General features: G+C 44.5%; 1 protein-coding gene across 6 annotated transcripts in view; it reads right to left on the bottom strand.

The window, feature by feature from the left end:
• Window positions 1–24440, bottom strand: part of MGAT1 (alpha-1,3-mannosyl-glycoprotein 2-beta-N-acetylglucosaminyltransferase) — a 44177-nt gene that overhangs the window by 5985 nt on the left and 13752 nt on the right. Inside the window, exon 1 of one of the 6 annotated variants that reach the window (XM_060270857.1) lies at window positions 6263–16729. The exons of 2 other annotated variants lie outside the window; for them this stretch is intronic. The gene's annotated coding sequence lies outside the window, so the exon portion shown is untranslated. Of the gene's footprint in view, window positions 1–6262; window positions 16730–24440 lie in introns of those variants that run through there. 3 more of the 6 variants (XM_035107009.2, XM_035107011.2, XM_035107010.2) reach the window with 3 other exon arrangements.

The raw sequence follows: 24440 nt of genomic DNA, 5'->3' as shown, positions 1-24440 counted from the left end.
GCCTCACCATTTATTTTAGCCGTATTGGAGGAGGGCAATGGAAGCAAACCAGTTATGCTAAATGTTTGGGCTACTTGAAATACAGAACTGTTGCAAGGAAACAAACACAATGCCAGAGTCATTGTGGCAAGAAAACATGGTCACATCAAATCAGAGGCCTACACAATCTAGCTTGCTTGGACTGGCACTGATTGCCCTATATATAAATATCCATTTGATGAAGTCCAACAGGGCTCCTATGACCAATCACTGAGAACCATAGTTTTGCAGAGAAAAAGAGTCAGCTGAGGGCATGGTCCTGCCCAGCACAGAGATTATACTGCTCACTGTAGACAAAGCAGCTGTACCAGCAAGTCCAGAAAACGTTACAAGCCCACATACATTTTTTTTTTACTATGTCAGTCATTTTGTAAATTAAAAAAGACTTTTGTTAAGTTCCCTGTCTGGGCATTTGGAGACGGTTCTTCTACCACAGGCAATCTGCTAAATGGGTATTTGCATGCCTGCAATCACAGTAGCTTGTCTACAGTGCAGCATTCTTGAAATAAGAAAACTTTAAAACAGAGCAAAGTCATACCCTCCAACAATTCTCCAAAGAAAATAGGGACATCCTAAGGAAAAGCGGGACATTCCGGAATCAAATCAGAAACCAAGATGGCTTCTCTAAATCAGGGACGTCCTTGGAAAATAGGGACACTTGGAGGTTCTGAGCAAACTACTGTATCTGAATTTATAGAGGGAAAACCACAAAGAATACAAATGCTCAATGTAGCAGCTTTGGGACAATCACTGCTTCTTGCTACAGTCTTGTCCTCAGTTGGGTAGAAGAGAAAGCGATCCCAACATCTGCCCTATAAATACACTCCAGTTCCATTCTTTTCCGAATTAAAGAGTGTTTAACAGACCAGGGTGGGGTGGAAAAATCTCTGCCTATTTTCAAAGCAGGAGTACTGTATTGGCTAACAGCAGCAGCTGCCACTCAGGGTTTCTTGGTTTTGTGCCCTACATAAACTCCTTTCCCGTTCTGTGTACTACCCAGAAGAGACCTGAAAACTTAAGGCACATTTCTAGTCATGCCTACTCAAAAGTAAGTCCTGCTGAACTCAGTGGGACTTATTCCCAGGTAAATGGAGTTAGGACAGCCTTAGCATCTAATGCAGGGGTGGGGAACTGAATCTGGCCAGCTTATCTCCCCCACCTGTGGTGGGCTAAGTTTGACAGGTGGATAGTACTGCTCATCTGTCAATCACCAGGCATCACAATGACACCAGATGAGCCTTTATTTTGCCTGCAAAACACTAATCAGCCAATTCTTCATAGGAAATGTGCCCCACACTCTGCCCCACAGGCTGAATTAGGCCCAACAGGCCAGTTTGGTCAAGCCACACCCTCCTGCCCTAAGGCAAAGCAGACCAACAGGCTTAAACAATGAATTAAGGCCTTCCCATCTCCCCTCATTCCTTGCTGAAGGCCGACATTTATTTTTAAAGCCCTTGCATTTTGTGTTTCAGGGCAAAGGCTGCGTACAAAAGATGAGTAAAGCTATACATTTTTTTCAGTGTCCACATAAAACAATTCAATGACAAAATCAAAAATGCATATTGTCATTCACTGCTTGGGTTGGGCAGAAGAGAAACACACTTCTTTATACCCCCAGCCAGCCTTTCATCTCCACCAACCAGTAGAAGCAAACACAAACACTTCTTTTGACAATAGTTTTTTGGCAGAGGGAGATTTAAAAGCTTGAGGGGGGAATCTCCTTTCCCACCACTAGGCAACATCCCAAATGCTGGGGAAGGGCACATCAGTTATATCCCTGCTTCGACTGAACAATTCACTTTGCTGAGCAATTATGCTGCACAACACGTGCCGACCATAGCTGCCAAGTTATCCCTTATTTTAAGGGATTTTCCCTTATGCTGAATAGGCTTCCTCGCGAGAAAAGGGAAAACTTGGCAGCTATGGTGCCGACTGGCCTGCTGTGTGTGTTTGGAGCTGTGGCCTTGAAATCTCCTGCCCCTTCTCCATTCAGTCCCCATGTTCCTTTGCTCAGCTCAGTCTATTTTCACCATGCTTCTCCCTCCAGAAAGCCTCAAGAACTTGAGATCAAAACAAAGCAAGTAACATGAGCTTGTTGAGCACAAGACAATTTTGTATCACTCTCATTTGCATAATTTATTTGGAAAGCAGAATCCGATCTTTGGGGAGAACAAAGCACGGACAGGTCTCCTTTCAGGGCAAAGAAAGAGCACAATTAACTTCTTGAGGAAACCACAAAACTGAATGGAGACTACCCAAGCACGGCACGGACTGGCACGAAGCCCAACCCAGCACTGCAGAGCCATGACTAGAGTATCCAGCAGCAGTTTGCTACAGACCAGGGTGAATCAAAGCCAGGCCTGTCTTTCTTTGGCTACAGGTATCGCCACCGCAGTAAGGAAGAAAAGAGGAAATATTTGAGACAGCTTTCTAATAGTGAGTGGCAGCCTTTATTAAAAATGTAAGCTCTTAAGAGAAATCTAGAACATGCACATTTATTTTATTAACCAACCAGCTGATCAGTTAAGAAGGAATAAGGAATAATTTATTGGCGAAGTACCAAACATACTTGGAATTTTGCTTCGACTACATTACAATATAAACATACCTTATACAAACACTGTTCCACTCACAATACAATAGTAGAGCAAAGAAACCCCACCTATAACTGGCCTCCTCTTCTGCTACACAACTACAAATTTAACAATTTGATGGCACAAGGGGAAAAACTTTTCCTGTGTCTAGCCGTTTTCGTGTATAGAGTTCTGTAGCGATGTCCAGATGGAAGTAAATCAAACAGATGATGGCCAGGATGCAAAGGATCTGCGACAATTCCCTCTGCTCTCTTCCTAGCTCGGACAGAAGTAGCTGATTATCAACCAGGTTTCATTTTGTGGTAGGCGGCCCTATTACGATGCACACATTTGCTGTTTCGGGTCTCGGATAGCGAGACAAAGGAACAGGGAGCCCTGAAATCACATACCCCTGTCCACTAGAATTCTGCTTAGACTCCCCACTAGGCTGCAACTGGAAAAGCCTTAAGGAGGCTGTAATCTGAACTCTGATCTAAGTGAAACACTTTCCCCTAGGCACACGTCCTAAGCAGATGACCAACTTACGCACACCTAAGGGTGCACAGTTCAATTAGGACGGAGGGGCTTGAGTGTTGCTAGACTTAGGAGAGCCAAAATGGTGACCTCCAGATGTTGTTGGACTACAACTCCCATTGCCCTTGAGCATTGGCTATGCCAACTAGGGCTGGTGGGGATTAAAATCCAAGAACATTTGAAGGGACCCTTGTTGGCTACCTTGGAACTTGACTATTCCACAATGAATCAGTGCTGCCATACCCAGCAATGAACCTAGTCATTGAAACCAGCACACTCAGAATGGGAAAGAGAGCAAGGCCCTGCCTAACCAAGACCACTCCTGTAGTATAGTTATATCCACAAGTTCCTCTGTGAGCAACCAAGGTTCAGATCAGCCTCTCTCCCGCTCAATGATAGTAGGAATTTTGGATATGGCCAGTAGTCATCTTAAGCACTACCTTGGTAAGTAGAAAGATGGGGATATAAATGAATAAATTATTATAATAATACAACACATTTCATGAGTGGGTGGGTGCAGAGGTAATGTGAAAAGCGAACTGAAAGCTGATGAAAGAAGTGTTTTGAGATCAGCTGCAGCAGTAAGGGTTTCAGAGTAGTAAGTAAAGGTAGTTTGTTCTACGTGTCAAGTCTCCAGTGGCATCAACTTCAAGAGTTCGCAGCAGTAAATTATCAAGGGCTTAAAAGCATCCCTGCTCATAATTTGCTTGTCATGTGATATAGGGGAACAGCAGCCATAAACCCAGTTATGGGAAAATGGAAAATACTGGCAAAAACCACACAGCATAACAAAGTTGATAGCATGCATTACCTATGGAGCTGTAGGTTTCATGAATGTGAGGTTGCAGATAGGGACTTTTTGAAAGGCATAAAAGTATGGTTCAATAGGCTTTCATCTAAACCTTTACACTTCATGCTATGGGTCTGTGGTGTGAGTGACCTGTAAATCCCTCTGATTTAACCCCCCACAACTCTGCAGCTGACCCCCATAACCACTTGTCCCCTTAAACACTAATCCTCAATCCTCCAATCTTCTTGACTCCCTTTGGCCCCTGCTGCTTAGCAGCTGCATGGGCAACATTCCTAATCCCCACTCAGTAAGAGAACCAGACATAGACATTTAACATTGCAGGGTTTGATATGGACTTTGCAGCCAGGCTTGTGCAAAACCTAGTCATTCTGAGGCCCTGGAATCCCACTTAATAGCCAGGCTACTCTGAGGGAACCTCAGCTTCTTATAGGAGATGGCAGGCAGAAGTTACATTTATGTGCTTGTCTGGTGTCCCTCTGTGCTGCTCAGCAGTGCTCTCAAGATGTTTCCTTCAACATCTGTTTAAGTCAGTCAGATTCCTGAAATGACCACCTCTTGTCCAGGTAGGGGTTAGAAAGAACACGGTCAGGATAGCAAGCACTCAGGCAGTACAATAAAAAATTCAAGCTGCCAGAGGACATTGGATGATGATCTCAAGGAAAGGTTCCACAGTTTTCATGGGTAAGATTTTTTTAAAAAGCAGATCCAGTACTTGAAAGAAACAATTAAGGCAGAAGCTCCAGTGGATCTACCCAGCAACACAGATCTCTCACTCCCTTTCCTCCCCTCCAATAGTCACTGCCTTCTTCCAAACGTTTGGCAGCAGAAAGGAAAAGCACAGAAGCTGTGGCCCTTGGGACCCAGACTACCCATGTTAACTATCCAAGAAGACTGCAGAGGAATACAGAAGGTTTTACTGGATCAGATCCAAGATACATGAAGCAGGCTAGTCCACCCAACAGATAGAAGCAGCTTAGCATCAGTTTATTGTCTGTGTTCTGGAGAAAACTGGATGGCCTGAACAAGTGACCAGTTTGCCTGCTGATGACACCACATCCCCAGATAGCTTCAGTCAGCGCGGCACCAAATACAACAGAAGATGACACTGATCCCTGTGGAAACTCACAGGAGTAACTATTCTCTAGCACTGCCTTCTGAATTCTACCCTCCACATAAGAGCAAAACTGCCACAATATGGTGTCTCCAAACACCAATCCACAAAGGGAATCTGGAAAGATAACTTCTCTATGAAACGTGGTCACACTCCCTCATACTTCTCTTGGGAGAAGTCATCAGCCAGAGCTACCACGGTTGTTTCCTTTATTGCAACACTGGGTGCTAAAATCAGACTGCTAAAGATGGGGGTGGGGGGGATAGCTTCACCGAAGAGAACCTGGAGCGACAGGTGCTGAAAACAACCAGTAAGTACCCTTTAAAGCTTTATTGAAGTAAACAGCAATCCACAGAAAACCCGAAATGATACTTGCTTCAATTGAGTGCTAAAGTATGGGTTTTTGTGGGGAAAGCTCTGGGCCAAAATTTTAAAAAATGCTTGTACACGGAGCTTTTAATTTCAGACTTGTGCCTGGAAAGAGAGGGGCAATAGGAAAGTGTTAATAAGTCTTCAGTTGGATTTTCCTTGAATAGTCTACCACTTGCACTCTTGCTGCTATCCCAACTGCTTAATCTCCTACAGCTCAAAAAACTAAGGAGCAGCCTTTGTTTTAGTCACTGGACTAAAGGAGCAATAGTCAGCCCCCCATCTTAATACCTTATGCTAGGAACAGACCAGCAATTTGACAGGAGAGCTTGCAAGGTCTGCTGGAAAACCCAAAGAGTAGCTTGGAAAGCCAACAGATTCAACTGCTCCTAGGGACAGACCATTTCAACAGGTCCCCTGCAGAAAATAACTAAACCCTGTGATACTGACCCTTCACGGTTTATGGCTAAGACACCAGAAACAGCTCTCATAGGCTATGCAAAACCCAAAATGAATCTATGACTGGTAGACTGTGTCGAGCTCAAAATACACTGGCCTCTTGGTTGTCTTGGACTGCACTAAAAAAGAAGGAGGAATCGCTTTGAGATGGCTAAACACCAAATTTGAGATCACATCTGCACAGTCAATCAGGGAGTCAGGCACTATGATGGGTGGAATGACGACCAAGCCCCCAGGCTGTCCCTGCCATACAAGATAAATGTACTAAATAAAACCCTCTGCAGGACAAGGTGTCTGGTGAGAGTGATAAAATCTTTATAGATTCCTCTGCTTCCACCACCACTACACTGATGCTAGATCAAATACCTGGCTGGAGAAAGTAGGACAGTCGCAGGGTCAGCTGCCTCATCCCACCAGCTCTGTGATCCACGCCAGAGTGGCTTTGTTATCCAGGATCAAATGCTGAATTACCGCTGTTCCTTTTAAGACTGATCTGGCATTTAACAGGAACAGGCAAAGAGAAGCTGACTTGGCAATTAGAGTCCCCAGTAAAGGAGGTAGAGTAAAAAGCGAAGTTTGCTTTTTGCTCAACACCTCCTTATCTCACCTGGCAAGCCCAGCCACCACTGCCATATCTCTGTCACAACACGCACATGACAAATGGGAACGCCCACGCCCTACCCTATGCCTGACTATTCAACTGAAGTAGCACCAAACATGCCTATAGTTTGAATGGGGAGCTTAAAAATGAAGCAGAAAAACAAAACTAAGGTGGGGCAGTCAAGGAAGGAAATCTAGTTACTTCCCACCTCTGGCTACCCAGTTGCAACGATTGATCCCACAGGAACACATTGCTAAAAGCAGAACACAGAAGACACACACACGCCCCCCCCCGCGGCAACAATACCCTCAACTAGGGCACTCAAAAGGCACTCACTCCCAGCCTTGCACCAGTCACATACATGTTACTTGCATTTCTTCACAGCCATGAGGATTACAATCTCCAGTGCCTGGATTCTATTCCAGAGTGCATGTTCTGCAAAAGGTCTGCTCAGGTATTAACTGCATAGTATAAACAGCTCTGGATGCAACTTTAGAGGGCCTCATGAATCTGGCCGAAAACAGTTGTGTGCTTGAATGCCAAACTAGGCAAGCGTCATGCAGAAGAACAGGTTTGCTTTTAACTGTTTCAGAGGAACTGTATTCGCCTGGCTAAAAAACTGAGGGCAGTTTAGAACAGGAAGTTGTGTTTTTTCCACATGCCTTGCAAAAATAAATATTAGTCAGGAATTTAGAAGGGGGTTGGGGGAAGGATATGGTGATACAAAAGAGAACTCTTAGCAGTATCATTGTTCTTAGAACATTACAACATCAGTGTCAACAGAGTCTGAAGAGAAAGTCCCCTAAATGTTTTCAGTGACGTGGGCACTGGCAGAATTAACTTGCTGGCCTGTGAACAAAGAGGGCCTGACACTCTTGCAAGGGCAGCCACCTTAAGAATGAGCCAGAAGTAGAAGCAGGCACACATTTCTGATTCAGCAAAGCAGAGAGATGAGAGAACAACTCTATCTTTGCACTCCGCAAAACCAAAGACTGCATATATTTTGCATTCCACCCATGGATGCCAGAAACAAGAGAAAGCAGAGGATTGCCTAAATCAGCAGTGAGCAAGTCACAAAAGAGCCTTGAGTGAGGTAGAGTTTTCAGGATGGCATTCCCAAGCACCAGCACACATGCTCATGTTCTTCCTACATCCCTCTGTGACAGAACACAGAAAGTTGGCTGATACCAGGTCAGACCATTTGTCTGCCTAGCTTAATACCAATCACTCTACACCAACTGGCAACAGTTCTCCAGGGTTGTAGAGGAGTCTTTCTGAGCCAAACCTGGAGATGCCTGGGACTGAACATGCAATCTTCTGCTTGCAGAGAATGTTTTCTTGCCACAGCACCACACTCCATCCTTATCTGCAAGGCATACGAGAACCAAGTCAGCTTTAAAGCAGATTATCGCAGGAGCACACTGATCTCAAAAGGCAAGTTCACTAAGCCACTGATATAAATGAGGAGAAAGTCCAACTGTATCTGTCAAGGTCTTAATGGAGAAGAAGCACTCATATTCATGCAAAGCCAGACAACCATGTACTCCCAACAAAGAAGTGCAAGGTCTGTAACACGCAGACAGATACCTTGCACCCAGAATAGGAATTATGCAAATTTTCGAGTTAAGTTGCATGATTTATTCCAACCCCATTACTCCCCCCCCCAAGAATGTTGATTGTACTACCGTAGCATGGGCAGCATGGTGGAAAGCAAAGAAAGGGAGCTGTGGAATGAGATCTATGGACATTTCTGGTATGGGCTTTTATCTGCCTGGAGTCTCATTTTTATTTCCCAATGGTCACTGAGACACATCATGTGCAAACAAACCACAGGGTGATGATGGGAAGAGAAGGCTTCACCATCCATGGGATGCAGTTGTGGGTTTAAACTTTAATAACTAGCAATACTTATAACTTATCTCAAGACTTACTAGTCAGTGTTCCAGCTCATATTCTACAACTTACAGCAAGCTGTGCTGTTCATAACCCAATCTGCTAGATGAGTGAAATTTGAAAGAGTGTCTGCTTTGTTACCTGCCATCTCCTGCATGTACTGGCACTAATTGGTATTAACTTTCGGTATCTTTCCTGGCACCAAATTTCTCCTTGTCAATCTTCTCCAAATTCTGAACGCTGTATTAGAGTTTTTGCATAATAAACAAATGGGTCAAAATAAATATCCTACAGGTTTGCATTTTTCCTGGGGTAAAACAGAAAGAGCTTTGTTATGAACACCAAGGCAGTAGCCATAGGAACCACAGCTCAGCAGATGCTTTGCATAGAAGAAGCTCCAGGAGCCATCCTCAATAGCTCCAACTGAAAGGCAGCACTAGGAAAGATCTGAGACATTGGAGAACTGATGCTAGTTTGAGTAGACAGCCCTGGCCAAATAGACCTTTGGATGGACTCAGTGTAAGTCAGTTTCGTATGTTCAAGAGAAAGGGAAACTAGGACACATGAAAAGGAATGGAACCAAAGATGGAGGACAAGGGGCAGCTCCTAAGCAGTAGAAGTCCTACTCAAGGGGGCCACTTCAACTCAAAGTCATTTTATATTTCTTTAGAACAGTGGCTTTTGAACTGCAGGAAAGATTGGGTAGGAAATAGGTGGAAAACCTGGAAGAGGAAACAAATGTCCAGGGAAGAATATGACTGAGAAAACTGTACCCTTCCTCTGCCTATCAACCAAGAGGATCCTCTCTGAGTAATACTGGACTGAGGGATGCCTTCTCTCAAATTTACACCACCATCCCAATCAGATTTGGGAAAAGTAGCTTTAGGAGGGGATCACAGAGGTGTCTTATTCTACTCCTTTTCTAATCATAGAATCTTCAGAGTTAGAAGGGATCCAAGGGTCATCTAGTCCAACCCCCTGCAAGGTATGTCACGTGAGTGTCATGTGTCCTTCACAGATCTTTGTACTGTGCTGAAGGGCTGCTGTGCACTCTACTGTAGAGCAGAGGGTTAGCATTGGGTAAGCTGAGGCAAGGGACAGAATGTAGGGTAGGTTGAGCAGGCAGGTTCAAAAAGTTTGCAAAGCCACCTCAAATGCAAGAATACAAAGAAAGTTCTTAAACTGTTGTCCTGCACTACAACACTGGAAACCACAAAAATATTAAAGCATCCCCTTGTGCCAGATTCAGAACAAGCACTGAGAAAGGGCCAAATTACAGAAGGCAGGAAGTAGAAGGCAGAGAAGGGACAGGGAAAGAGCAACAAAGGGAAAGGGGATAATGTCTAAGCAGGGGAATTCTACCCTGGTGACAAAACACCCTCTAAAATGCATGGAGAACCTCAGATGTGTAGGACAGATCCCACCTCTTTCCATTTCAATTCTAGGCTCTAATCAAAGTTGTCCATTGAGATAATTTAGGGAACATAGGTGGAGAATAAATTTAGAATTCTTCTAGGGAGGCAAAAAAGGGGGGAGGAGGGATAATACTCCCCTCTACAACCAATAAAAAGATCTCTCACTGTAGTCAACCAAATGTTTATGGGATGCCTCCAACAGAGCCCTCCCCACTTGCTGCTTCCAGCAACTAGCATTCAGGGGGCTATTGATCCCAAAGTGGTGGAATAACATAGCCATTCTGCATAGTAGCCGCCAAATTTGTCTATACCTTGAGCAGAAGTTTTGATTCCCCCCCATATGTTTGTTTAATAAGTAAGGGATGAGAAAGCAACAGTTACTGTATTCTATGCAAACATATGCAAGCTTGCAGGTAAAGCCCTCTTCAGATTCACATCCTATATAATATACCTTAGGATCAGGGCAGCTTACACCATAGTACCGGTAGTATCAGTACAGTAAAATTCCATCATCCTCATAACCTGAGCAGAATAGGCTCTGAGCAGAATAGGCCCTTCCCCTTCAGAATCCTCAAACAGGATGCATTTTAAAGAGGTGCAGCAGCAGCACAATCCCAATTACCGAGAAGTATCCTGCCAACTTCTACTACTTTCGTGTGTGTGTGAGAGATGGTGGTGAAGGACCCCTCGCCTAATGTAAAATCGGTACTCCAATTCAACTTCCTTTTCTTGTCTTATCTTCCAAACACTCCTTCCTTTCCCAATTACTTGACGAACTCCACTGACCCCAGATTCTGCTAGTCCAAACACAACATCCTCTATAAAATTAGCATGAGGACTCCTCATGCCCTAAAAAACCACCACAGAGCAACTCATTCTCATTCCCCACCACTAAAAAGATGTGGGATGAAGTTTGGATTGTGAAAGATGTGCTTTTTCAAAATGTAATGTGTGCCAGGTCTATAAAACCTTTTAAAGGACCTTCAGCATGAACACAAATATACACACAGAATACACACACCTACAGAAACTGTAAAAGTGATCCAATGTTCCCAAGGGATCTGGATTTAATTTGTCACTAGGGGTCCAGGGGCCCTCAGTGGCTAGGTGTGCCCATCAACCTCCGTTGGTGTGTCAACTAGAACCATTCCTAGACAGGGATAGCGTTGGCTACAGTGGTCCATACAATGGTAACCTCACAATTAGAGTACTGCAATGCACTGTATGTGGGGCTACATTTGCACCTGGTTTGAAAGCTCCTGCTAGTTCAAAATACAGCTGCTAGGGCACTCTTCTATTTCTTTGTTTGCTTTTTCTATGACACCTCATAAAATAAATTATCGAGGCATCTTTATGCATATTCCACTTGCATTGAAAGATCTGCAGTGGCTGCTAATAAGCTACCCAGTCAAGTCCATATTTCGATACAGACACTTAAAGCACTAAACAATTTGGGACCAAGACATCTTGCAGACTGCTTCCCTTGGTTCAGACCAAGCCAGGAGTGTTAACTCCCGAGTTAAGTCTTTGAAGTTAAAGAGCTGACTGACATTTATTAACACTGTAGGCCATGATTGCTGTGCTTGCAAACATGGCAAGGAAACCCATCCCCCAAGAGAATGATGGAATGAGATGCCTCCATGTAATAACTGCGAAGAACCTGGCCTGTATTAACCATAATATCCAAAGTTTGGCCAGCTTGATGTTTACTGATCTCATTTTTAAAATGGATGAAACTCAATTTCTCCCAGGTAAGTGTGTTCAGGAATTCAGCCCTAGTTTTCAAAATGCTTCAACCAACTCGTTCATCTCACAAAGCACACCATCATCAAATAATTTTGAGGCAACTACAAATCCTCCAGCTGGGTTGGGGTGATAACTCTGGGATCTCATGACCAAATCCAAACACAAAGTTAGCTTCAACAGGCCTCTTCTTTCTTTGGGCTGAATAAGACTTCCTCGGGGCTGCCTCATATATTCCCTTCAGCTCCTAGCAAAAGAAAACATTCCAAGTGCATGAACACACGTCACATGGATTAGTCATGCCCACAACTAGACTCAGTGAGATTTGCAGGATTCGACCCCCTCCTGTTTTCAGTTCCATGTTTCAAGAACATTGGAGCATCGGGTCTGTTTTATACCCAACGGGTCTGTTTTATACCCAACACCCCTCCTTTCCCCCCCCCCATTCCAACCCCCAACACAGGCACAGCAGAATCCAAACAGGTATTTCCTTTGGGAGCTGCAGGCCACAGTAACTTCTAAGCCTCCCCACTTCCCAGTCATGGCTGGGCGGACGGAACCCACAACCAAGTGCCTCAGCCTGGTCTACTGAAGTAAATGAATGTCAGGCAAAGTAAATTCAGTCAATGAATGAGAGTTATTTATGTGTCGATAGTGGCTTCTTCAGCATGGGGACTTCAAATAAGAGGGACCTCTTCCAGACCTACCACTTTCCAAATCAAAACACCTTGAGCATTTCTTTCCACCAGGAGCTGAGGTCCAGTCAAGTCCATCCAGCCAAAGCCAGGAACTCCCTCACCCACCCCCACCAGCAGACTAATAGCTATGCCGAAACTTCCAAAGCATCTGTCAAGCTGTCAGTGGAAAACTCCCAGCCAAACTTGTTTGACTGTCCAACGCTGAGCCCTGGCCTGGATTAGAAAATCAAAGGTGGAAGGTCAACAAATCCCAGGTGCTCCCTGTTTTGTCTGGCTCCAGCTCTATCCACATGAGAAAAGCCTTGGTTCCCAAAGGGAACCTAGGAACAGATACTGCTGAGTTTCAGTCAAATTCCTCACAGCCCCACATGCACAACTAAATATTGTCAAAGCACCAGATATCAGTCACAATATTTGCATCAGTGGAGAAATTGGTTCCTTAAAAAATGCAGGGGGTACTGAAACATTTCTTCTGTATTAGATGTATATGTATGCATACAGGCCTCACATTAGAATAATGGGATTTTAGCTCTGGATTGGATCGTTGAAATACTGGGTAACAATTGTGGGTGCTGCTCAGGGTTTTATAGTGTCTGTGGTCTTACACATTTGTTCCCCTTATGGCAAAACAGCACTCCCTCAAATTCATATGTTGACACTTCAGCCCTCTAGATATGAAGGACACAAAGTAATAGGGATCTCACCAAAAATATGTGCCATTTCTATATCAGAGATGGGGACTGATCTTGTAAGCTAATTGGGACCTGCTCCTATTTTATAGTGCTTCTCTGCTGAAATCTGGGAGGTACACAGGGCAAAGTCACTGCAGAATGATTTTTCAAACGTTTGCTAGGTTAACACAGGAAGGGGGAAGAAAAGGGTTCTTGGCAGCATGAATAGAAATTCCTGTTCCATTGGAGAGCTATGACTAGTTCTATTTCCTCATGCTGCTGGGAAGGAATATACAACTGGCTGATCCTAGCAATAGATTCATGAAACATGCCTTTGGCTTGACGTGGCACCTCTAAGCAATGGGCTCTGAGGCCTTAAATCTTAGAAGCCTACACAATGCTGTTCCAAGAAACCAATCAGTTCTAACAATTCAATTCTCATTAAAAAAACAAACACATTAAATATGAAGAGGAGGCATTTCACATTCCAAACTACAGACTAAGGTTTACAAACTTCCTATCACTATTGCATTTACAGAGGAGACACTGAGAAGATCGGGTCTGGGCACGGTGGTGTTCAGATACAACATGAAGAAGTCATGCTTACTAAGGAAAGGGTGGAGATTTTGAAGCAGAAACCTCATGCAAATCACTCTCTCTGGGCTTGTGTCTTTTACCTATGCTTATTGCTTACTGGAGTATACAATCAATGGGTAAACTGGAGATAAAAAGCAAATCAGAAAGTAGTATGCAAGGAACTTTGGATGATCAAGGCCTCCATTTTTACCTTTGCAATTGGCACAAGGTTACTGATATTGGCGTTGTAATGCATATACTGAGAAGGTGCCTGGTAAATGCCTTGACTGTCACAATGACCCACAACCATGCATCAGACAATGCAATGGAACTGTCTGCAACGACAGTGAAATCTGGGGGTTCACATTTTCACAAAGGTCGTCTCAGGATTTGAGGACAAACTACACTACGCGCAACAAGCCTGAGGCTACATTGGGAAAACAACCCAAACCTCAACACATTCAGCCCTGTGCATCTTATTCAGACAAGCAAGAGACTAACCCCAAATATAATGAATCCTACTCCTTCATGGCTCAAGTTTTCCAGCCCTGCCAGAATTGAGCATATTCTTTCCCCATCCTGCCCCCCCCAAGAGAGAGTTAAAGTACTCTTTCTAGTTGTGTGTATCCACAAGCAAAAGGATAACATATTTACTAAAACAGAATAGATGTAGGGTTTTGATCTTGCCTGAAAGGTAGCCTCTAGGCAAATTCTAGGTCAGTTCATCATTGTTAGGTGACAGCTTAGATAACACTTTGCCCTGCCCAGAGGAAGTAAATTCTGTTTTTGTACTTTCGTGAAGCTAAATGCAGAACTGAACCTTTCAGGAAGTCAGCGCAGCTGCCAGTCTCATGGTTACTCGTGCTAACGTTCAGAAGGCAAAGTGATGGAAACACTCTTCTCTTCATCTGGGTTTAATGCTCACAGGAACTAGGTCCCACTTTCTACTCTGCCAGGCTCATAAAAACAGTTGAAGCCACAATAGTTGGTTGTGAAAGCTTCACAAACTCTGTAACAGACACGGGCAAGCTTTGGCCCTCCAGACTGCAATTCCCATCATCCTTGGCCATCAGCCACACTTGCTGGGACTGATGGGAGTTGTAGTTCACTAACATTCGGAGGGCCATAAATTATCTACACCTGCTCTAAATGGAGCATGAGAAGAGAAGCATTTGAGGTTATAAAGTGTGAAGACAGAAGGTTAATGGGAAGCAGAACTACCTAAAGACTGAAAAGAAAAAAGAAAAAACATGAGACAGTCTCAGCTGTTCAGCAAACAGAAACGTCCAGCAACTAATCACGAGGTAGCCTAGCAAGACAGGATATCAGTATGACCGGCTCCATGCTTTAACCTTGGACTTAGAACTAGTTACAGTTAAACACACAGAGTGCCAGAGGCTCAAGGAAGTGTGTTCAGATAGTGGCTCAGCCGCCAAAGGCATCTCAGTGTATTAAATAGCCAGCTCTTAAGACAGCCTGTGCAGTTATTTTGTATATTTTGTCTATAAACCACCATAAGGATCCAGCTGCGCGGTAAGATGAGGGATACAAACGTGATGGGAAAATACAAGGTGACAACAGGAGAGAGGCCATGACCATGCAAAATTGTTCCTTCCAAGTGATTCTAAGAGATGCAGACCATTCTATCACCTAATTCCTTGCTGTAAGTGCTGTTTGAGCAAGTAAAGACACAGAAGGCAGGACAAAGAGGCCCTGCTGGAAAGAGCACTGCTATCCAAAGAGCCCTGCTGGAAAAGTACATGTACTCATGAGCCACAACAGACACAAACACTCCCGGATCTAAAACCGGTCAGATAAGGTCTCTCAACAGTTTTGCTCCCATGTCTAATACCCACCACAGAACTGTACAGAGACTACTACAAAGGAAACACATTCAACACATGCAGGACTGTTCTTTTGCACCAAATTCATCAGATATAAACAAGTAAACGTAGAATTACCAGAACAGCCTAGAATTTGTTCCTTTTTAAAAGGCCACACCACTGTAAAGTGTTCCTAAATCCCCTCTCCATAGTGCCTTAGAAGTTCAACTTGTACCCACCGTCACCATTAAGCTGCTGTTGCCACATGGTGCCAGCACTTTCCCCTCTATCTGAAGCTCTGTGGAGTTAACACACAGCATTTGTCCCGAGCAGATTAGCAAGTCCAGCTCAGGAGACATTCCTTGTGCGCCTCGACAAATAAGTCCACTTCAAGAGCACCCTGCCGCTGCTGCTATGTTCAGCTTTTACCTCCCCTCTCTGTCCTGCTCTCCGATCAACAGCCCAAGTCCAGTGTTATAAACTTGCCTTCTGTCTCTCTGGCAGTTTTAATCGCTTGAAAAAGATCTTTCCTCCGGTATCCAATTTCCAGTGGCAGGAGAGCGGCAGGGCAGAATCTGACAGATTCGCTAGATGCCCGAATTGAGAAAAAAACAAACACGGCAAGGCACGCTGCCCTGCTGCAAAGTTTTGAACCCAGAGAGCTAGTTTCACTTCCCCGGGGAAATCAGGAAACGGAGCCCCTCCTTTGTAGGAGGGAAGGGGGCAGGGTTAAGAGGTTGCCACAGGGCAGCCCTCTCTATCAGGAAGTCAGGGCCCCTCTCCTCCTTCAACCTGAAGAGGGAAGGCTTAACTCTCACACACCCAGAACATCCATAGGTAGACTGAAGATAAAAGGATTGGATTCTCAAGTCTGCATCTTACAGCGAGTGCGGTGAAGCTAATACAATCCTGAAACTGTTGCTGTGGCCAATATGGGAAAGGTGAGGGCTGGATTCTGACCTCAGTTACTAGCTTTAGCCCAGTCTGGATGATTCCACTGAGTCAAAGCTGGGATCAGATACTGATCTAAGTGACAGAAGTGGATGCCAAGCTCCCCCCCCCAATACTGCATTTATGCCAAGGAAACAGATCAACACGACTCTCTTGCTAAAAGTGGGCTTTGCTGGAGTTGAAGAAGAGTATCAGCAAAGAAGCACAGGCAAAAGGTACAATATTCTTGGTAAAATACTAGGAATAGGTCTGGAAGAGAAAACAGCTCTCCTGGAGATGATTAGCTAAGCAAAGCAAGCAATGACCGCAATGAGCCAATTTCTCCTGCGACATTTCCCCACAGAGGAGCATTAACCATTAACTGCTCTCTTCCCAGCCAGCTGGTTGCCTGTTTCTGGTGTTGGGGGAAGTGCATGTGTGTGTGTGTGTGTGTGTGTGTGTGTGTGTGTGTGAGAGAGAGAGAGAGAGAGAGAGAGAGAGAGAGAGAGAGAGAGAGAGAGAGAGAGAGAGAGAATGTGCTGGTTTAGAGGTAAACAGGATACAGAAGAGGAAGGGGATAATTGTGGGGAAATTAGGAAGACCTAATTTAGGCGAGCTGTGCATTAAGGGTGCAATGTACCCCACCACTCAGAGTCCCATCATGGGAAGGGGATTAAGGGACAAGAAACAGGAGCATGATCTCAGACCACTCAGAAGTCTCAATGGGACAGCAAGGGGAAAAGTGAAGTGTTACCTGTGGCTGGGTGTGTACTTTTGTTTCCCACACCAGCACAATGAAACTGTGAGAGAAGGGAAGAGCCTGGTGGGGAGGAAGGAAAAGAGATACAATGGTAATGTGCCTTGGAGCACTTTAAAATTCTCCTCAACCAAAGAGGCTGCTGGGGGATGGCGGGAGAGAAAGAAGAAAATCTTTACTGAATTGGGAACCAGTTTAATTATGAGGGCAGGATTCAGCTTGACACAGAAGGCAAAGATGGTTAAAATTCCTAATCAGACACATTGAGTCCACCAAACTCTCTTACTCTCACTGATTTTATGATTGTTTGGAGGACAAATTGGAGTTTGGTGTTATATCTGTAACACCAAACAACAAAATCATTTATTGGATGATTTGGATCAAGTTTGCATCAGAAGATCAAGGCTGCAATTGAACACGGGGAGAGCCAGACGCAAAATTAGGACCAGATCACTCAACTCCATCCCCACCACAGCTGCCTACTCACTAATAGGAAACAGAACTCTGTCCCAGCCTGCCTGATCTTCTGCGTAATTATGTTGGGGGGGAGGGGAAATGAACAGAATGGACAAAAAACAAACAAAAAGGAAGCCATCAACAAAATCAAGGCAGACAATTAAGAGCAGCCTTGGTAGATCAGGCCAAAGCCCTACTAGTCCAGCATTATGCTCCTAAAACCAAATGCCTAAGTGAAGCCCACAGACAGGACATAAGCACAAGAACACTCCTGCTGATGATCCTCAGTAACAGATCCTCAGAAGCATGCTACTTTGGATAGCAGAGGTAACATATAGTCATCTTGTCACTGATAATCCTTCATATGCAACTTTTACAAAAATAAATTTCTACTTAATAGCTCAGAACCATTGAAGGAACTCTACATCCCTTAACCTGGTATTCTCCAGATGACTTCTGAATGGCACCAGGCTGAGGAAGGTTCAAAACATGGGTTTTTAATTTAATTTCTCACCTTGCTTCCACAATGTAATTCCAAGTAGCATACAGAGGGTATCCAAGGCAGTCTCCAAACCAGGCGCTGACCAGACACAAACCTGTTTAGCTTTAGCAAAGTTGCTATATCCCGTGCCTTCTGACTATGGAAACAACATGCATTTCCACAGCAGAGGGCAGACAGGTCTGGGCAACTATATTCCTATGATCTATTCCCTCCCAAGCTAATGTGCATATAGCCAAGTCAATTACAGAAGGAAGGCTGAAGGATGGCTGGAAAGGTCATGCTGTCGAGCTGTGGTCTGAGCCTAGAGATGAGAAATAGTCTCATATCTGTGCAAGGACACAGTTCCTAGTTTCTCAGTAGTCCTGAAACAGGCTAGCAGCAAACCAAAGTTTGGCCCACAGGGCTTCTCATTTGGCCTCCAAGATAGAACCCTCCTTGTTGCTTAGGCAGCTCTTCGTTAGGCAACTCGGTCACTTTCTCCTATGGGAGCTCACATATTGCAAAAAAAATCTCCCTGTGCCAACAGCAACAGAAACATTGGCAGCATTCAGATACTCCTCAGCTGCTCACTCCCATTTGCCTGTGTTTTGACTCACACAGGGGACTGTGCAGCTGTGATACATCTTCAGGGGAGAGCTCTGTCCAAGTCTATGTTGTGCACTGAGGAAGAGGAGGGGATTAAAGAACCATTGGCCCATACATTGTACTGGAGTAAGTCAGCAGGCAGGTCTAAAACTGCTGGCCTTTTCACCGTTGCTCAGTTATACAGCCCCCAGTATGAAGCTAATTGTCAACCAGGCCACTATGGTAGTTCAAGTATTTTGCTCAGGCTCGATCAGGACTCCTTTGTTCTAGCCACAGCTCTAGAGCAGGCATGGTCAAACTTGGCCCTCCAGATGTTTTGGGACTACAATTCCCATCATCCCTGACCACTGGTCCTGTTAGCTAGGGATGATGAGAGTTGTAGTCCCAAAACATCTGGAGGGCTCTAGAGGATAAATATCTCAAACTGAAAGTCCTAAAGCAAGAAAAGAGGAGCAGAGCAGGCAGATGGAAATCAGAGAAAGCTCCCCACTGAGACCAACCCCCAATCTTGAAGTCTCCAAATCCCAGGGACTGGAGGAACAGCAACTATAGGAGCCCAAAGGGAAAAACTCCAATGCCACATTCTCCACCCTGATGGTGATGAAGCAGCAGCAGACGAAGATGACCTCACCTTTTGCCTCTCAGTTTCACTTGCCGGAATACGAGTCAACAATTTTCATGATCGTTTTCTGAACACTTAAGAGGAGAAAGACATGTGAACTCGCACAGAGTTAAGAAGGCAGCCAGGAAGCCTTGTTTCACAGGTGTACAAAAAAACATGCCTTCCCTTGAGACTCCAGGATGGAGATATTTAAACATGCCTTCCCTTGAGACTCCAGGATGGAGATATTCTAGTCCAGCTGGTTCCCTCGTGATACCTAACTCCATCCTCTGTGAGCATCAGCTACCAGATCAGGGAGGATTAACCTTTCCCATCTAAAGAGAGGTGTGTGAGGAAGTAGTGAGAGGAAGAGAGAGAACTCGGTGAGTAAATTGATAATGTTTTGCTCAGTGGCTTTGCTTGCTTGTTGAGTGGAATTGAGCAATACGGTACATCACTCTCCCACCAAGAAGAGGCAGCACTAAGCTGGAAAAACGGAAACAGACTCTTGAGGCTTGGCTGCTGACCAAGTCTGTCAGAATTGGGACCACCAGAGCTAAGGAATGCAAGCCACAGAAAGAGAAATAAAAAGCTCCGGAGCCAGGGAAACCTTGCCACTTGAAGACCTCATAGAAAGTCCCTTTTGCTTTGTAAGCCTTTCATTCGCCCCATCTGCGCAGCTTTAAAACTTCAAAGCTGTGGAGACCAAAAGCCTGTGTCACTTGGAAAGCATGCAAGTGCAATGCTCAAAGAGCCAAATCCCATGACAGGTTCTGTGCTCTGTGGCATAGCACACAATACGCATGCCCTCGGGCACAATTTGTCCCTTTTCAGGAAGTGCCACCTTCAGGTGGAAAAGGGGTGGGATGATGAGGAGAAGGCTGAAGGCTTAGCTGGCAACAGGAAGGATTCCTTAGAGCCTGTTTCAGCATCAATTGTAGGAAGGATTCAAGGTTGGAGACAGGGAGACAGGCAAAGGCAACAACATCAGGACCTGCTCTGGCTGGACTCCACAGGACTACCACCACCACCACAGAAAGGATCCCAGTTATGTTTTGTATGTTGCTGCAATTTATTGTGTTTTTTAATGTAGTGAGAGCTGGACCATAAAGAAGACTGAGTGCCAAAGGATTGATGCTTTTGAATTATGGTGTTGGAGGAGACTCTTGAGAGTCCCATGGACTGCAAGAAGATCAAACTTATCCATTCTGAAGGAAATCAGCCCTGTGTGCTCACTGGAAGGACAGATCCTGAAGCTGAGGCTCCAATATACTTTGGCCACCTCATGAGAAGAGAAGACTCCCTGGAAAAGACCCTGATGCTGGGAAAGATTGAGGGCACAAGGAGAAGGGGACGACAGAGGACAAGATGGTTGGACAGTGTTCTCGAAGCTACCAAGATGAGTTTGACCAAACTGCGGGAGGCAGTGGAAGACAGGAGTGCCTGGTGTGCTCTGGTCTATGCGGTCACGAAGAGTCAGACACAACTAAATGACTAAACAACAACAACAACAACAATCTTTGCCCATAAAGCCTCTGCTTAAAGACCTCCAAAGAAGGAGACTCCACCACACTCCTTGGTAGCAAATTCCACTGCAGAACAGCTCTTACTGTCAGGAAGTTCTTCCTAATGTTTAGGTGGAATCTTCTTTCTTGAAGTTTGAATCCATTGCTCCATGTCCGCTTCTCTGGAGCAGCAGAAAACAATCTTTCTCCCTCCTCCATATGACATCCTTTCATATATTTGAACATGACTATCATATCACCCCTTAACCTTCTCTTCTCCAGGCCAAACATACCCAGCTCCCTAAGCCGTTCCTCATAAGGCATCGTTTCCAGGCCTTTGACCATTTTTGTTGCCCTCCTCTGGACACGTTCCAGCTTGTCAGAATCCTTTTTGAACTGTGGTACCCAGAACTGGACACAGTACTCCAGGTGAGGTCTGACCAGATCTACTTCCCTGGATCTAGATGCTATACTCCTATTGATGCAGCCCAGAATTGCATTGGCTTTTTTAGCTGCTGCATCACACTGCTGACTCATGTCAAGTTTGTGGTCTACCAAGACTCCTAGATCCTTTTCACATGTACTGCTCTCAAGGCAGGTGTCACCCATCCTTAATAATATTCGCCACACCACCAGGGGCTCATTCAACTGCTTATTCTTCTACCTCCACTGCTGGATATCAGTTGCTGGGAATAACAAATGGGAAGGATAGGGAGAGTGCCTTGCACTCAGGTCTTGCTTGCCGGTGTCTCACTGGCATCTGGGTGGCCACTGTAAGAAAAGGAGGCTGGACTAGATGGGTCTTTGGTGTGATCCAGCACAGCCCCCCCCCCCCATCTTCAACATGTGATGGAAGCCATCACTTGCCAACAAAGCCCTTCTGATACTATATGACGCAAATAGATCAGTCACTATGCAGGAGTGTAAATGGATACAAGCCAGACATATAAATCCCATGTACATTTAGAAACCAGCAGGAGAACATTTCAGCCTTCCAGGATACTCTGCCACTGACCTAAACATAATATTTTTCATGCAAAAAAACTTCCAAGGGAGAATCCAGCATGAAATGGTTGAATAGCATTTACCAGCAGGTTTGACTGTATTCATGGGCTTAAATCAGAACCAAGGGTGTGGGGAAGTAGGGAAGTCCCATTATCCGAGTAGAAACGCTTGTGCTGATGGCATGCATTAGATACCACTCCAACAGAAAGAAATACTCTTAAGCATGTGAAATTTGGATTTCAAACTGAAAACAGTATCATGACTACATGAATAAATGCTGTTTGCTTTTGCTAACGGAATGGTAAACACATTTACTTGGAAATAAGCACCACTATGTTGTAGATACGGTGCTAGTGTATGATCTGAAGGGACACACACGAGGCCTTGCTGAAGCTAAGAAGCTCTGGGTCTATTCAGTGCCTGGATGTTTACTCCCTTGGAAAGAGAGATGGGATATAATGGAAAAGAGGTGAGATATAAAGTAAAATTTAAATCAATAAATATAAACAACAAATAAACTATCCTGATTGTTACTTCAGGCATTTTGTAAGGTAGCCTCTTTCTTTTGGAAAGAAAAGGCAAAACAAAAATTGTAAAAATATAGGAATAATGCACACCATGGGCAGAAATCCCTGGAAATTATTCTGAGAGAATCTGATCTGCAGACTTGTTTTTAACACCCATTGTCTTGCTTTGCAGCCTCTCCTTTATCCTTCAGGAGAACTGGCGACAGATACCTTCCCTGGGCATAATGGGCACTGTAAACAATCTGCCTTGCTTGGGACACAGTGACCCAGCATGATAAAGGGCTACAGGCAGGGCACAAGAGACAGAGTCCCATCTCTGCATAAAGAGGGAAATCAAAAGGTTTAAGGAAGGAAGTAATCAGATCATAGATGAATGAGGGGTGGTGTTGCTTTCAGCTCTTTTGCTTTCCACATCACCAGAGGATTTAAAAATATTCGAAGGAAGGCTAGCTGTAAGTACCTCCACCATGAAGCATAGTCCATAAACCTAAGATGTATGGTTTCCTCCACAGTGGTGCCCCAATTATGGGAGCTCTTTATCCAGAAAAGCTCACCTGACCAATTCTACAAACAGTTTAGAAGGTAAAGCTTTCGTCCTCTTGGAACAACGTCAGAATCTACCTACAGATTTTTTTAAAAAAATTATTACTCATTTGTTTTCCTTGTTGGCTGTTAATTTAGAACACATTTTTTTCCCTGATGGGGTTCCATTGTCTCATTGTACTTTATGCTGCATTCCAATGTGAGCCACCTTTGAGATCTTGGCTAAGACACAAGCTTATGCACGTGAATTAAAAAAAACAAAAACGTGACAACTGTGGTAGAGTCATAATCGGTTATTAGGCTAAGTAATACTAATAAGGAGTGGTAGAAGTGGACAATTGGTGAGCCAAGGTTGGATCACAGTTAATGTAAGACACAATGGGACATGCTAATAACGAATGTAACGAATGTAACCCCCTGCTGTCTTTCTCCTCAGACTATGCAATGAGCTGAGCTTGATTGAACAAGTTGAACTTGAATCTAGGCAAGGAAAAGGCACTGCGGGTGAGTGGTTCTGTTGTCTGGGAAACTGGTCAACTGTCTGCCCTAAATGGGGCTGCACTCCCCCTAAAGGAGAAGATATGCAGTCAGGGGTGCTTCTGGGTCCAGCTTTGTCACTGGAGCCGCAGGTGACTCAGTGGCTGGAAGCGCCTTTTACCAGCTGCGCTTGGTACAACAGCTTTTATTCTTCCTGGACTGGGAAAACTTGACTACAATAGTTCAGACACTGGTGACTTCAAGTCTGGATTGCTGCAATGTACTCTAAGTGGCGCTGCATTGTGCCTGACCTGGAAACTGCTGTTGGTGTGAGACCCTGCTCAAATATCTGCACTGGTTGCTGATTTCTTACCGGGCAGAGTTCAAGGTGTTACTATTAGTATACAAAGCCCTTAATGGCTTGAGACTAGTTTACTTGTGGGATCGCCTTACCCAATATGTGCCCTCTAAACCACTTTGATCTACAGAACTGGCACTGTTACAGGTAGCAACATAATACCCACTCCACAGTTCTGAGGAATCAAGCCTTTGAGTATAGCAGCACCCATACTTTACATTTACCTGCCTCTTGACATTGGGCAAATGCCCTTACTACAATCTTTTTGGCACTTGCTTGTAACAGGTTTAGGCAATCCTACCCCGACTCGTAAATGTTGATGTGTTTCAGTATTTTCCACAGTTTTTTAAAAATTATTTTAATATTGTTTAAAATAGTTTTTCTGATATTTTTAGTATTTCTTGGAAACCACTTAGAGGTTTTATTACAATCAAGTGGTATAGAAAATGTTAAAGGGGCGTGGGTGGCCTAAACCTATTGGGTTTGTCAATTGGAAGGTCGGCAGTTCGAATCCTCGTGATGGAGTGAGCTCCCATTACTCTGTCTCAGCTTCTACCAACCTAGCAGTTCAAAAGCACACCAGTGCAAGTAGATAAATAGGTACCGCTGTGGCGGGAAGGTAAATGATGTTTCTGTGTGCTCTGGCCCTTGTCATGGTGTCCCATTGAACCAGAAGTGATTTAGTCATGCTGGCTACATGACCCGGAAAGTTGTCTGTGGACAAACGCTGGTTCCCTTGGCCTGAAGCGAGATGAGCACTGCACCCCATAGTCACCTTTGACTGGACTTAATCATCCTTTATCTTTATTTTTACCTATATAAAATGTTGTTAAATAAATAAGTCCAGTATGGCTCTATCTATGCCAAGCTGGCATTCT

The sequence above is a fragment of the Zootoca vivipara genome, chromosome 2 (genome assembly GCF_963506605.1).
Source record: "Zootoca vivipara chromosome 2, rZooViv1.1, whole genome shotgun sequence".
Lineage (NCBI taxonomy): Eukaryota > Metazoa > Chordata > Lepidosauria > Squamata > Lacertidae > Zootoca > Zootoca vivipara.
This window is presented reverse-complemented; position numbering and strand designations above follow the sequence as displayed.